The 15,961-nt window shown below is 44.5% G+C and overlaps 1 protein-coding gene across 1 annotated transcript in view; it reads right to left on the bottom strand.

The window, feature by feature from the left end:
• Positions 1–15,961, bottom strand: part of LOC139547598 (cTAGE family member 2-like) — a 35,402-nt gene that overhangs the window by 12,761 nt on the left and 6,680 nt on the right. The gene's annotated exons all lie outside the window — the stretch shown is intronic.

Raw genomic sequence — 15,961 nt, forward strand, 5'->3', positions numbered from 1 at the left:
TAATTGATAACTGACTAGCCAGTCTATGATATGTTATTCAACTTCCTGTTGAATCTGCAGACGTGTTGCTGTGCGTTTTGTTGCTGTGCGTTTTGCTGCCAACTTTACTTTGCTAGCTGACAACTTTACGTTTTTTTGTTTTGTTTTTGTTTTTAATTACCGTTTATATTTTTAGTTTTTTTCCATCGCAACTTTTTTCCCTCATTCAACTTTTTCACTCCGGACGCTTTATCTGGACATGGTTCGTCAACACCTTCAACAGCCGAAGCTAAGTAGTAACATTAACATGATGTCTTCTAATTGCAGTCGCTGTACTCATAATATACAGGAGAACGATCGCCTTACGGCGAGAATAGCTGTGCTACAAGCCCAGCTTCAGACGCAATCGTTAGGCAAGGGTAATTTCAGTGTAGGAAAGGAAGAAACAGCGTCTGTGCCACCAGTAAGTACAGATAGTAACGTTAGTATAAATCCCCCCGCACAGTCCCCGCAGCCGGACAACTTTCTCATGGCTTCTGGAGGGAAATGCTGTTGGAATGCTCAACCGGTGTCGCTCATTCAGCCGACAGAAACTTTCAACCGGTTCTCCCCATTATGTAGCGAGTCGGAGTCTGAGTCTGAGTCTTCTCTTGTCTCTACTCCTCCCGTTACGGGGTCTGAGACGCCGAAGGCTCCCACCATTAGCTCTGACAAATTGAAAACCCTAGTCATTGGCGACTCCATTACCCGCAGTATTAGACTTAAAGCGAATCACCCAGCGATCATACACTGTTTACCAGGGGGCAGGGCTACCGACGTTAAGGCTAATCTAAAGATGGTGCTGGCTAAAGCTAAATCTGGCGAGTGTAGAGAGTATAGAGATATTGTTATCCACGTCGGCACCAACGATGTTAGGATGAAACAGTCAGAGGTCACCAAGTGCAACATAGCTTCAGCGTGTAAATCAGCTAGAAAGATGTGTCGGCATCGAGTAATTGTCTCTGGCCCCCTCCCAGTTAGGGGGAGTGACGAGCTCTACAGCAGAGTCTCAGCACTCAATCGCTGGTTGAAAACTGTTTTCTGCCCCTCCCAAAAGATAGAATTTGTAGATAATTGGCCCTCTTTCTGGGACTCACCCACAAACAGGACCAAGCCTGACCTGCTGAGGAGTGACGGACTCCATCCTAGCTGGAGGGGTGCTCTCATCTTATCTACCAACATAGACAGGGCTCTAACTCCTCTAGCCCCACAATGAAATAGGGTGCAGGCCAGGCAGCAGGCTGTTAGCCAACCTGCCAGCTTAGTGGAGTCTGCCAATAGCACAGTCAGTGTAGTCAGCTCAGCCATACCCATTGAGACTGTGTCTGTGCCTCGACCTAGGTTGGGCAAAACTAAACATGGCGGTGTTCGCCTTAGCAATCTTATTAGGATAAAGACCTCCTCCATTCCTGCCATCATTGAAAGAGATCGTGATACCTCACATCTCAAAATAGGGTTACTTAATGTTAGATCCCTCACTTCAAAGGCAGTCATAGTCAATGAACTAATCACTGATCATAATCTTGATGTGATTGGCCTGACTGAAACATGGCTTAAGCCTGATGAATTTACTGTGTTAAATGAGGCCTCACCTCCTGGTTACACTAGTGACCATATCCCCCGTGCATCCCGCAAAGGCGGAGGTGTTGCTAACATTTACGATAGCAAATTTCAATTTACAAAAAAAAAAATGGCGTTTTCGTCTTTTGAGCTTCTAGTCATGAAATCTATGCAGCCTACTCAATCACTTTTTATAGCTACTGTTTACAGGCCTCCTGGGCCATATACAGCGTTCCTCTCTGAGTTTCCTGAATTCCTATCAGACCTTGTAGTCATAGCAGATCATATTCTAATTTTTGGTGATTTTAATATTCACATGGAGAAGTCCACAGACCCACTCCAAAAGTCTTTCGGAGCCATTATCGACTCAGTGGGTTTTGTCCAACATGTCTCTGGACCTACTCACTGCCACAGTCATACTCTGGACCTAGTTTTGTCCCATGGAATAAATGTTGTAGATCTTAATGTTTTTCCACATAATCCTGGACTATCGGACCACCATTTTATTACGTTTGCAATCGCAACAAATAATCTGCTCAGACCCCAACCAAGGAGCATCAAAAGTCGTGCTATAAATTCTCAGACAACACAAAAATTCCTTGATGCCCTTCCAGACTCCTTCTGCCTACCCAAGGACGTCAGAGGACAAAAATCAGTTAACTTCTTGCAACTATAGGGGGTGCTGTTCCGCATTAGCATATTTGGGTCTCCAAATTAAACTGCCTCGTGCTAAATTCTTGATCGTACAATATGCATATTATTGTTATTATTGGATAGAAAACAGTCTATAGTTTCTATAGGAGTTGAAATTTTGTCTCTGAGTGGTACAGAACAATTTTTACAGCACTTTTCATGACAGGGTTCAGATTTCAGAAATTTTTACCTCTGATCTGGGGTCTGTTTATAAGGCCACAGTGAATGCTATGAAGAAACCGACACTGCCTACGTCTTCCTCTGGGTGTCTGTACGTCATCACGTTTTCAATGAAATCGATGGGACGTTCACAGCCATTATAAATGACCAAAATGTACAGAGACCGCCCTTTCTCAACGTGCGCCTCAAGCGTGAAGGCCATCGGACCTGCCTCGTTCCAAATCGTTTTCTAACCAGCTATATTTCTCCGGTCATGTTTTCAGTCGTTATAGTTGTTAAAAACATCAGAATGTAGTTAATTTTAACCGTTTTATAGCAATTTATATCCGTTTAGTGCGATTCTGAGGAATTTATTTGTCGTGCACTTTCTAGCTTTGGGAACGTTTCGCGGTCTCGGTCGTTGTTAGTGGACATTTCGAAGGACAGAGGACATCTATCGACCAAAAGACGTTTATAACATAGAAAGGATACATTGCCCAAGAATATGATGGAAGATCAGCTCAAAGTAAGCAATATTTAATATGATAAACCGTGTTTCTGTCGAAATATTTTAAACGCATACATCGCCATTTTGTTTGGTATAGCTTCACTTGGCCAACCCTGTATTGAAAAGTAAGGATAATTTTAAAAATGTAAATCAGCGGTTGCATTAAGAACTAATTTGTCTTTCGATTCCTGTCAACCCTGTATTTTTTAGTCAAGTATATGATTAGCTTTTAATTAAACTAGATCACTCTGATAGATGACGTCAGACATATTGAGGCTTGATTTCCTAGTATTTTTATTGTGTAACCACGGTTTTGTATGGCTAAATATGCACCTTTTCGAACAAACTGTATATGTATGTTGTAAAATGATGTTACAGGAGTGTCATCGGAAGAATTCTGAGAAGGTTAGTGAAAAAATTAATATCTTTTGGCGGTGATTACGTTATAGCGCTCTTTGGCTGGAATCGATGCTCTGGTAACGTTTTCACATGTAGTATGCTAACTTATCGATTTATTGTGTTTTCGCTGTAAAACGCTTAGAAAATCTGAAATATTGTCTGGAATCACAAGATCTGGGTCTTTCCATTGCTATGCTTTGTCTATTCTTATGAAATGTTTTATGATGAGTAAATTGGTCATACACGTTGCTCTATCTAGTAATTCTAGTCGATTTGCGATGGTCGGTGCAATTGTAAACTGTGATTTCTACCTGAAATATGCACTTTTTTCTAACAAAAACTATCCTATACCATGAATATGTTATCAGACTGTCATCTGAAGAGGTTTTTTCTTGGTTAGTGGATATCAATATCTTAGTTGAGCCGAATTGGTGATAGCACCTGAAGGAGTAAGAAACTGATGGAGTTAGAATAGTGGTGTATTTTGCTAACGTGTTTAGCTAATAGATTTACATATTTTGTCTTCCCTGTAAAACATTTTAAAAATCTGAAATGGTGGCTTTATTCACAAGATCTGTATCTTTCATCTGGTGTCTTGGACTTGTGATTTAATGATATTTAGATGCTACTATCTACTTCTGAAGCTATGCTATCTATGCTAATCAGTGTGTGGGGGGTGGGGGGTGATCCCGGATCCGGGGTTGAGGTTCTAGAAAGGTTAACCACCTAACTGAGGAACTCAATTTAACCTTGCGCAATACCCTAGATGCAGTTGCACCCCTAAAAACGAAAAACATTTGTCATAAGAAACTAGCTCCCTGGTATACAGAAAATACCCGAGCTTTGAAGCAAGCTTCCAGGAAATTGGAACGGAAATGGCGCCACACCAAGCTGGAAGTCTTCCGACTAGCTTGGAAAGACAGTACCGTGCAGTACCGAAGAGCCCTCACTGCTGCTCGCTCATCCTACTTTTCCAACTTAATCGAGGAAAATAAGAACAATCCAAAATTTATTTTTGATACTGTTGCGAAACTAACTAAAAAGCAGCATTCCCCAAGAGAGGATGGCTTTCACTTCAGCAGTAATAAATTCATGAACTTCTTTGAGGAAAAGATCATGACCATTAGAAAGCAAATTACGGACTCCTCTTTGAATCTGCGTATTCCTCCAGGGCTTAGCTGTCCTGGATCTGCACAGCTCTGCGAGGGCCTGGGATCGGGAGAGACACTTAAGTGTTTTAGTACTATATCTCTTGACACAATGATGAAAAGAATCATGGCCTCTAAACCTTCAAGCTGCATACTGGATCCTATTCCTACTAAACTGCTGAAGGAGCTGCTTCCTGTGCTTGGCCCTCCTATGTTGAACATAATAAACAGCTCTCTATCCACCGGATGTGTACCAAACTCACTAAAAGTGGCAGTGATAAAGCCTCTCTTGAAAAAGCCAAACCTTGACCCGGAAAATATAAAAAACTATCGGCCTATATCGAATCTTCCATTCCTCTCAAAGATTTTAGAAAAAGCTGTTGCGCAGCAACTCACTGCCTTTCTGAAGACAAATAATGTATACGAAATGCTTCAGTCTGGTTTTAGACCCCATCATAGCACTGAGACTGCACTTGTGAAGGTGGTAAATGACCTTTTAATGGCGTCAGACCGAGGCTCTGCATCTGTCCTCGTGCTACTAGACCTTAGTGCTGCCTTTGACACCATCGATCACCACATTCTTTTGGAGAGACTGGAAACCCAAATTGGTCTACACGGACAAGTTCTGGCCTGGTTTAGATCTTACCTGTCGGAAAGATATCAGTTTGTCTCTGTGAATGGTCTGTCCTCTGACAAATCAACTGTACATTTCGGTGTTCCTCAAGGTTCCGTTTTAGGACCACTATTGTTTTCACTATATATTTTACCTCTTGGGGATGTTATTCGAAAACATAATGTTAACTTTCACTGCTATGCGGATGACACACAGCTGTACATTTCAATGAAACATGGTGAAGCCCCAAAATTGCCCTCGCTAGAAGCCTGTGTTTCAGACATAAGGAAGTGGATGGCTGAAAACTTTCTACTTTTAAACTCGGACAAAACAGAGATGCTTGTTCTAGGTCCCAAGAAACAAAGAGATCTTCTGTTAAATCTGACAATTCATCTTGATGGTTGTAAAGTCGTCTCAAATAAAACTGTGAAGGACCTCGGCGTTACTCTTGACCCTGATCTCTCTTTTGACGAACATATCAAGACTGTTTCAAGGACAGCTTTTTTCCATCTACATAACATTGCAAAAATCAGAAATTTTCTGTCCAAAAATGATGCAGAAAAATTAATCCATGCATTTGTTACTTCTAGGTTAGACTACTGCAATGCTCTACTTTCCGGCTACCCGGATAAAGCACTAAATAAACTTCAGTTAGTGCTAAATACGGCTGCTAGAATCCTGACTAGAACCAAGAAATTTGATCATATTACTCCAGTGCTAGCTTCCCTACACTGGCTTCCTGTTAAGGCAAGGGCTGATTTCAAGGTTTTACTGTTAACCTATAAAGCGTTACATGGGCTTGCTCCTACCTATCTTTCCGAGTTGGTCCTGCCGTACATACCAATACGTACGCTACGGTCACAAGACGCAGGCCTCCTAATTGTCCCTAGAATTTCTAAGCAAACAGCGGGAGGCAGGGCTTTCTCCTATAGATCTCCATTTTTATGGAACAGTCTGCCTACCCATGTGAGAGACGCAGACTCGGTCTCAACCTTTAAGTCTTTACTGAAGACTTATCTCTTCAGTAGGTCATATGATTGAGTGTAGCCTGGCCCAGGAGTGTGAAGGTGAACGGAAAGGCTCTGGAGCAACGAACCGCCCTTGCTGTCTCTGCCAGGCCGGTTCCCCTCTCTCCACTGGGATTCTCTGCCTCTAACCCTGTTACAGGGGCTGAGTCACTGGCTTGCTGGTGCTCTTTCATGCCGTCCCTAGGAGGGGTGCGTCACTTGAGTGGGTTGAGTTACTGACGTGATCTTCCTGTCTGGGTTGGCGCCCCCCCTTGGTTTGTGCTGTGGTGGAGACCTTTGTGGGCTATACTCGGCCTTGTCTCAGGATTGTAAGTTGGTGGTTGAGGATTTCCCTCTAGTGGTGCGGGGGCTGTGCTTTGGCAAAGTGGGTGGGGTTATATCCTTCCTATTTGGCCCTGTCCGGGGGTTTCTTCGGATGGGGCCACAGTGTCTCCTGACCGCTCCTGTCTCAGCCTCCAGTATTTATGCTGCAGTAGTTTGTGTCGGGGGGCTAGGGTCAGTTGGTTACCTGGAGTACTTCTCCTGTCTTATCCAGTGTCCTGTGTGAATTTAAGTATGCTCTCTCTAATTCTCTCGTTCTCTCTTTCTCTCTGAGAACCTGAGCCCTAGGACCATACGTCAGGACTACCGGGCATGATGACACCTTGCTGTCCCCAGTCCGCCTGGCCTTGCTGCTATTCCAGTTTCAACTGTTCTGCCTGTGGTTACGGAACCCCTACCTGTCCCAGACCTGCTGTTTTCAACTCTTAATGATCGGCTATGAAAAGCCAACTGAGATTTATTCCTGATTATTATTTGACCATGCTTGTCATTTATGAACATTTTGAAAATCTTGGCTCTCTCTAATTTTCTCCTTCTCTCTTTCTTTCTCTCGGAGGACCTGAGCCCTAGGACCATACGTCGGGACTACCGGCCGTGGTGACTCCTTGCTGTCCCCAGTCCGCCTGGCCTTGCTGCTATCCCAGTTTCAACTGTTCTGCCTGCGGTCATGGAACCCCTACCTGTCCCAGACCTGCTGTTTTCAACTCTTAATGATCGGCTATGAAAAGCCAACTGAGATTTATTCCTGATTATTATTTGACCATGCTTGTCATTTATGGAAATTTTGAAAATCTTGGCTCTCTCTAATTTTCTCCTTCTCTCTTTCTTTCTCTCGGAGGACCTGGGCCCTAGGACCATGCGTCGGGACTGCCGCCCGTGGTGACTCCTTGCTGTCCCCAGTCCGCCTGGCCTTGCTGCTATTCCAGTTTCAGCTGTTCTGCCTGCGGTTATGGAACCGCCACCTGTCCCAGACCTGTTGTTTTTCAACTCTTGATGATCGGCTATGAAAAGCCAACTGAAAATTATTCATGATTATTATTTGACCATGCTTGTCACTTATGAACATTTTTGAACATCTTGGCATAGTTCTGTTATAATCTCCACCCGGCACAGCCAGAAGAGGACTGGCCACCCCTCATAGCCTGGTTCCTCTCTAGGTTTCTTCCTAGGTTTTGGCCTTTCTAGGGAGTTTTTCCTAGCCACCGTGCTTCTACACCTGCATTACTAGCTGTTTGGGGTTTTAGGCTGGGTGTCTGTACAGCACTTCGAGATATTAGCTGATGTACGAAGGGCTATATAAAATAAAATTGATTGATTGATTGATTGATAACCTTTGTTTCTCCCATACCAGCTCAGTCACACCACTCTTTGTTTTAACCCTTTCATTCACACTTGACCTTGTTCCCTGGGGGGAAGTAACACAAAGTTGTTGGACAGAACTTTGGCCATGATTCAATTACCCCTATGTTCTCTTACCTGTGGGCTGTCGACTGTCCCCGAAGTTGTTTAATCATGGGCTTTTTCAAGACTAACCCTTTAGTTGTCACGATCGTCATTAGAACATCCGGACCAAAGCGCAGCGTGATATGGGTTCCACATACTTTATTGACGTGAAACGCACAAAACAATTTAAAAAAGCAAACTATACGTAAAGCTATGGAGTGCTCACAGGCAACTACACATAAACACATAAAATGGCTGCCTAAATATGATCCCCAATGAGAGACAACGCCAAACAGCTGTCAGGACCCGGTGCGAGAAACAGTCACTAAATATCGTCAGAACCCAGAAGATGAGGCAGACACAGCAGTACTTGAGATGGTGGTTTAATTAAAGAACAAAATCTTCAGGCAAAGAAACTAAATCCACAATGTCCAAAAATAAAGCCAAGAGGCACAAAAATGGAAATCCTCCAAAATACAAAAGAACCTCCACAAAGTGGTAAAAAACAGCAGGGAAAAAACAAACCTCAAAAGACTACTCAAATAAAACACAAGAACTAACCAGAGAACCTCTGGAAAATCCAACAAGAGAAATATCTATAAAAAACAAGGCTTGGGCTGGGGCTGGGTGCTAACTTACAAACACTGAGCAAGGAACTGAGGAACACACAGGGTTTAAATACTAACAAGGGAATGACCTACAGGTGCAAACAATAATTAGAGCAAGAAAAACAAAAGGTACAAAAAAGGTGCAATGGGGATATCTAGTGACCAAAACCCGAAACAGTCTTGGCCAAAACCTGACAACAGCTGCCTCTGATTGGGAACCATACCAGGCCAACATAGAAATAAAACAACCTAGATTACCCACCCTAGTCACAACCCGACCTAACCGAAATAGAGAATAAAAAGGCTCTCTATGGTCAGGGCGTGACATTAGTCTTGCCCACCCAAGGCTCTTTTTATCAAGCCCATGCGGGAATGCCAAAAATGTCTTGCCCGACTCACGCCTCTCCCTTAAGATTAATGAGGTAAACTGGGTTACCCCTGCTTCAGGCCTATTAACTGCGGGCGTTGCCCTTCCAGCCCAGTCCCGATCCCGGCAACCCGCTGATACCAGCCACAGCTGGAGTGGAATAAACCTTTTTTTATTTAAAACCACTCAGCGGGACGTCGACTCGGAGGATAGGGCGACCCGTAGTTCGTCAGGCTTTCCTAGGGCTATAAGACCAGGGGAACTTGATGGTGAGTATACTTTCTCTACTTGGAAACTGTTATTATAAAATATATACCTTAGTTTTACACCCACGTCACCTGTGGACCTGGAGTTAGTCACCGTAATGGGACCTAGTGTCCCATGAGACGGAAGAGGTATAGTCACTATGTCATGTCTTAGCCTAACATCCTAAGACATTTCTCATACAAACCCCCAAGCATGGACCCAACCCGGTAACAAAGAGAGGAAACACTGTGGTCTATTTCGGTCGGTCGCCCCTCGAGGGGAAATACACTGCCTGTATTTATTCAAGCAAAGCCCTTTACATTGAGCCTACTTATCCTTTGACTACTCTAGCTCCCGACCTCGAGGAAACCCAATCCCGTTCCTGCTAAAGAAAAATACAAATGATATGACCCTGCCTATGTGGGTTAAGAGCAGAGGCTTACCTCTAACTGATGTCTTAAAAAAAATTAACAGGCTCCGATCTCAACAGCTAAAAACAGCAGAAAAGCTATAGCAAAAATGCCCCAAAAAAGAGAGGTGTTTTAGAAACAGGCTGTCTGCAAAGACGCTAAAGTGAATTGAATGAACGAACCCTCCTGACTTACAAACAATTACTTATATACTGTCAAGCCTACCTTATACACTCCTCCCCACAACCCAGTTACATCAGGTTCATATAATACTGGAATTTCCCCTTATACAATCAGTACTCCTCTGGTTACGTAGTGCTCACATTGTACAAAACATTACACAATCATTCCCTTGAGACCGGTTACATCTGGATATCACTCCCCCCCCACGTCCCATTCTTCGTTGCACTTATCGACCTCCAGCAGGACGTCAGAGGAAGGGGTGTGGGATGAAGCTCGTGTTGAATGGCCAGTCACTCGGCCACTTCCTCTGGTGCTTTTCCAGGCTCAGTGTCTAACTCTGCTATCGCTATCTTTGGTGATGATGGTGCTGATGTGGACAGACTGGGGGCTGCCTCTGACCTTCTTCTGCCGGTTGCAGCGTCTCTCAGCTCTCTCCCTTCCTTTTCCCGTCCCGTCGACTCTCCGTCATCTTGGCCTCCTGCTCTCTCCATTCCAGAACCCGTTGTAACTCGGTGGGGGTGAGAGTTACATCCATCCCATGGTTCACGACAGAATGTGTGTGTGTGTGCGTGTGTACCTGTTTGTGTGTGGTTGAGCCTCTGATTAAAAACCCAGGAAACAAACAAAAAAATAAATAAATTCCAATTCATCCCAAAGGTGTTCGATGGGGTTGAGTCAAATTCTTCCACACCGATCTCGACAAACCATTTCTGTATGGACCTCGCTTTGTGCGTTTGGCAATGCCATGAAAGGAAAGGGCCTTCCCCAAACTGTTGCCACAAAGTTGAAAGCACAGAATTGTCTAGAATGTCATTGTATGCTGTAGCATTAAGATTTCCCTTCACTGGAACTAAAGGGCCTAACCTGAAATATGAAAAACAGCCCCAGACCATTATTCCTCCTCCACCAAACTTTACAGTTGGCGCTATGCATTGAGGCAGGTAGCGTTCTCCTGGCATCCGCCAAACCCAGATTCGCCCGTCGGACTGCCATATGTTGAAGCGGGATTCATCACTCTAGAGAACGCATCTCCAGTGCTCCAGAGTCCAATGACGACAACATTTACACCCCTTTAAACAACACTTGGCATTGCGAATGGTAATCTTAAGCTTGTGTGTGGCTGCACGGCCATGGAAACCCCTTTTCATGAAGCTCCCGTCGACGTTGCTTCCAGAGGCAGTTTGGAACTCGGTAGTCAGTGTTGCAACCGAGGATAGACAATATTTACATGCTTCAGTACTTGACGGTCCCATTCTGTGAGCTTGTGTGGCCTACCACTTCGAGGCTGAGCTGGTGTTGCTACTAGACATTTCCACGTCACAATAACACAACTTAGAGTTGACCAGGGCAGCTCTAGCAGGGTAGAACGTTTGTGAACTGACTTGTTGGAATGGTGTCATTCTATGACGGTGCCACGTTGAGAGTCACTGAGCTTCAGTAAGACCATTCTACTGCAAATGTTTGTCTATGGAGATTGCATGACTGTGTGCTCGATGTTATACACCTGTCAGCAACGGGTGTGGCTGAAATAGCCGACTCCACTAATATGAAGTGATGTCCATATACTTTTGCATATATAGTGTATAATATAGTCAGTATGTGTCAGAATCCAGAATATAAGGATCCAGAATGTAAAAATAACTTATTCACTCAGCCTATTGAGTCCGCTGGACTCACTCACACAGAACTACCCTACACCTTGACCTTTTTCACAGTTGACAGTGTATGTCAGAGCAACAACCAAGCCATGAGGAATTGTCCGTAGAGCTCCGAGACAGGATTGTGGTGAGGCACAGATCTGGGGAAGGTACCAAAATATTTCTGCCACATTGAAGGTCCCCAAGAACACAGTGGCCTTCATCATTCTTAAATGGAAGAAGTTTGGAACCCCCAAGACTCTTCCTAGAGCTGGCCGCCAAGCCAAACTGAGCAATCTGGGGAGAAGGGCCTTGGTCAGGGAGGTGACCAAGAACCCGATGGTCACTCTGACAAAGCTCTAGAGTTCCTCTGTGGAGATGGGAGAACCTTCCAGAAGGACAAACATCTCTGCAGCACTCCACCAACCAGGCCTTTATGGTAGAGTGGCCAGACGGAAGTCACTCTTCAGTAAAAGGCACATGACAGCCTGCTTGGAGTTTGCCAACAGGCACCTAATGACTCTCAGACCATGAGAAACAAGATTCTCTGGTCTGATGAAACCAAGATTGAACTCTTTGGCCTGAATGCCAAGCGTCACATCTGGAGGAAACCTGGCACCATCCCTACGGTGAAGCATGGTGGTGACAGCATCATGCTGTGTGGATGTTTTTCAGGGGCAGGGACTTGGAGACTGGTAAGCATCGAGTGTAAGATGTACGGAGCAAAGTACAGAGTGATCATTGATGAAAACCTTCACCTTCCAACAAGACAACGACCCTAAGTACACAACCAAGACAATGCAGGAGTGGCTTCGGCACAAGTCTCTGAATGTCCTTGAGTCGCCCAGCTACAGCCTGGACATGAACCCGATCGAACATCTCTGGAGAGACCTGAAAATAGCTGTGCAGCAACGCTCCCCATACAACCTGACAGAGCTTGAGAGCATCTGCAGAGAAGAATGGAAGAAACTCCCCAAATACAGGTGTGCCAAGCTTGTAGCGTCAAACCCGAGAATACTCGAGGCTGTAAAGGCTGCCAAAGGTGCTTCAACAAAGTACTGAGTAAAGGGTCTGAATACGTATGTAAATGTGATGTTTCAGTTTTAAATTTGTAGTAAAATAGCAAAAATGTCTAAACCTGTTTTTGCTTTGTCATTATGGGGTAGTGTGTGTAGATTGATGAGGGGGAAAAAACAATTGAATCTATTTTAGAATAAGACTGTAACGTAACAAAATGTGGGAAAATTCAAGATGTCTGAATACTTTCCGAATGCACTGTACACCAAGTCACTCTGCTCCATCAACTACTTTTCACCTTCCCCCTTTCTGACACACAGGTGGCGACACGCATCACTGACGGAACTGCTCTTACTCCCAGGAAAGGCCTGCCCGCTCAAAGACGTCTCCATCATGGTTGACAACTCCACAGTGTCGCCCTCCCAGAGTGCAAAGAACCTTTGCTTGACCCTGGACAACATCGCTCTCTGCAAACATCAAAGCAGTGACTCACTCCTGCAGGTTCATGCTCTACGACCCTACCTCACACAGGAAGTGACGCAGGTCCTAATCCAGGCACTTGTCCTTCATCGTCTGGATTACTGCAACTCGCTGTTGGCTAGGCTCCCCGCTTGTGCCATCAAACCCCTGCAAATTATCCAGAACGCTGCAGCCCGCCTGGTTTTCAACCTTCCCACGTTCTGTCATGTTACCCCACTCCTCCCCACACTCCACTGGCTCACAAAGCTTGTATCCACTACAAAACCATGGTGCTTACCTACGGAACAGCAAGAGAAACTGCCCTTCCCTACCTTCAGGCTATGATCAAACCCTACGCCCCAACCTGAGGACTCACGTTCTGCCACCTCAGGTCTCTTGACCCTCCCACCGCTACAGGAAGTGCAGCTCCCGCTCAGCCCCAGTCCAACCTCTTCTCTGTCCTGGCACCCCTATAGTGGAGCCAGCTTCCCCTTGAAGCTAGGACAGCAGAGTCCCTGCCCATCTAAAAAAAAAATAGAACTAGCACTTGCACTTCACCCCCCCTCCCTTGCTTTCTATGCCTGTGATATGTGGTTGTCCCTTCCTAGTGATCTTAAGATGAATGCACTAACTGTAAGTTGCTCTGGATAACAGTGTCTGCTAAATGACTAAAATGTAAATATGGTATATAATTTTGAAGGAAAATAGTATGTACAGTAGTAGGTATATTAGGATGAGCTATGCTGAGAAAACAGTATATACATACACACAGTGAGTAAACAACTGTATATATACAGAATAGGAGGTGGCCGCATTCAATGACTCTATATACATTAATATCAAGGTGCAGGGCAGAGTCCTGGGCAGGTAGCTGGCTAGTGGTGGCTGTTCAACAGTCTGATGGCCTGGAGATAGAAACAGTTTTTCAGTCTCTCGGTCCCGGCTTTGATGGACTTGTACCATCGCTGTCTGCTGGATGGTAGCAGAGTGAAAAAACTGTGACTTGGGTGGCTGAAGTCCTTAGTTAGGTGTAGGCGTGATAGTTACTGTGTGTGTGTGTGTGTGTGTGTGTGTGTGTGTGTGTGTGTGTGTGTGTAATGTGTGCATACGTGTTAATCTTTATCAACCTGACTGAATAATTCACCATGCAAGCCACAGGAGCTGTATGCATAATTGCGTGACATTACTTTTGCATGCCACCGGTGTCATCACCCTTAACACTTTATCTCGGCGCCTGCTTTGCCAATTAAAAGCAGGGGGATTACATTAATCAGAAATTAATTCAGGATCCAGGTACCTATGTAGCTATGTAGCTCTAGCAACACGTATAATAGTAACAAAGGCAAACTGTGGACTACAGTCAAATCGTAGAAATGTTTCAAAATGCAATCGTGTTGCACGGCAGCGACTAGAATAGGGTGTCAATTGGGACACCGCCTCGATGAACAACCCCCTGAGAGAGAGAGATGGAGAGGCAGAAAGGTGAGGGCTGAATTACAGGCTTTGCTAGCCATGTTCCTGCTGTCTGACTAAATGGAGAGGCTGATCCCAGGGGTCCGTGACGGAGGGCGGGAGCTCAGCGCAGGGTCATTATCAGCCAGCTCCACCGGGCTGTAGTTCTGCTTGACTGATACTCTCCATGCTAGGCTAATCACCCATACACTATCTGGTAATAGCTAATGGTCCACCAACTGGGTGTTTTTCACTACATTATTACTGTGTGTGTGTGTGTGTGTGTGTGTGTGTGTGTGTGTGTGTGTGTGTGTGTGTGTGTGTGTGTGTGTGTGTGTGTGTGTGTGTGTGTGCGTGTGCGCGCATGCATGTCCTCAAAACAAAATGTCACCGTTTGTTGTTGCCTGGGTGACCCTACTTGACCCAGCCGCTTTGAAATACAATGACTGTTCTAACAAGACCTGGAATGGAAACAACCCAAGACTACTGTGAGCTAGTGTTGCTATACCTGAGCAACACTCCTAGTTTATATTCTGGAGGAGCGGACAACTGCATGTCAGCCTACATCCCACTAAAGGTTTAAACAGCGCTGTCGTCAGTGAAATGTGATGTGTAACTGTGATGTGCCATGATGGCGGTGCGAACTCTTGGTCAGAACAAGGCTCAGGAGAGACTATTACTGTACGCTAGCAGGCTACACTGGTGTGAAAGTGAATCCAATTGAATTCCATCCCACACAATCCTCCATCATGCTCTTGAGGATTTCTTGCCTAGTTTCTTCGATAAAGTCTCTGGGTGCTCGTCCAACGCACTGGAGTGGATCGCTATGCACTGTCAGTACTGTTGTTAGCTAAAGGCCAAGAATAAAGGCACCTTTTCTTTAATGAGCCGGATCCACATTTCCAAGAACTGTCCATTGAGGTTATTTGTTATTTTCTATAGACGTTGTGTTTTCTGCCGTAGTAAGCTGGAGAATGGTGATAATGATGAACAGAATGGATGAATCGATGACAGATTACCCTGCTATATGGTGTAAATCTGAATCACACAACAATGCTAACCAATTATCAAGTCTTTAAAAGTCGATGGAGTTTTTCTATTTTCTACAGCAGTATTATAAAGCGGTAGAAGACACTCACACTCGTTGAGATAGTTGGGTAACAGTTTACATGAACTGTATGCTCAGAATCCTACGTGACATACATTATAGCTAGCCTACATAGAGTACACAATGCAATTGGGAGCTGCATTATTAGCTCTCCAAATGATTTAAAACGTTACGGTCCATTTACTCATAGCATTACATGTGTGTGTTTGTGAGAGGAATTCCTCCCTTAAAGTGGAACTGAAAGAATTTTAGCAACATGGAAATCTTATTAAAATGTGTTCATATACACCCCCCAGGAAGAATATTACTTTTTCGTACTTTTTTTCATTTTCTGACAAGCGAGCACTTAGATATGGTCACATTTTCATAAATTCTTAGAGTGTTTGGGAATTATGTAAAGTAAGGAATTTGTACAAATTCGATAGAACTATAGAGTGGGAAAGCAGCCGTGTGTTTGGACAATTAATAGGCACAGTATTAAATAAAACCTAATAAAAACATCTGTCTCGTCCAGGACCGGAGTCTACGCAGAACGGTGCGCGATAGACAATCAGAGAAGAAGAACATGCCTGGCATTCTCTTTC

This window comes from Salvelinus alpinus, chromosome 21, assembly GCF_045679555.1.
Source record: "Salvelinus alpinus chromosome 21, SLU_Salpinus.1, whole genome shotgun sequence".
NCBI classification, from domain to species: Eukaryota; Metazoa; Chordata; class Actinopteri; order Salmoniformes; family Salmonidae; genus Salvelinus; species Salvelinus alpinus.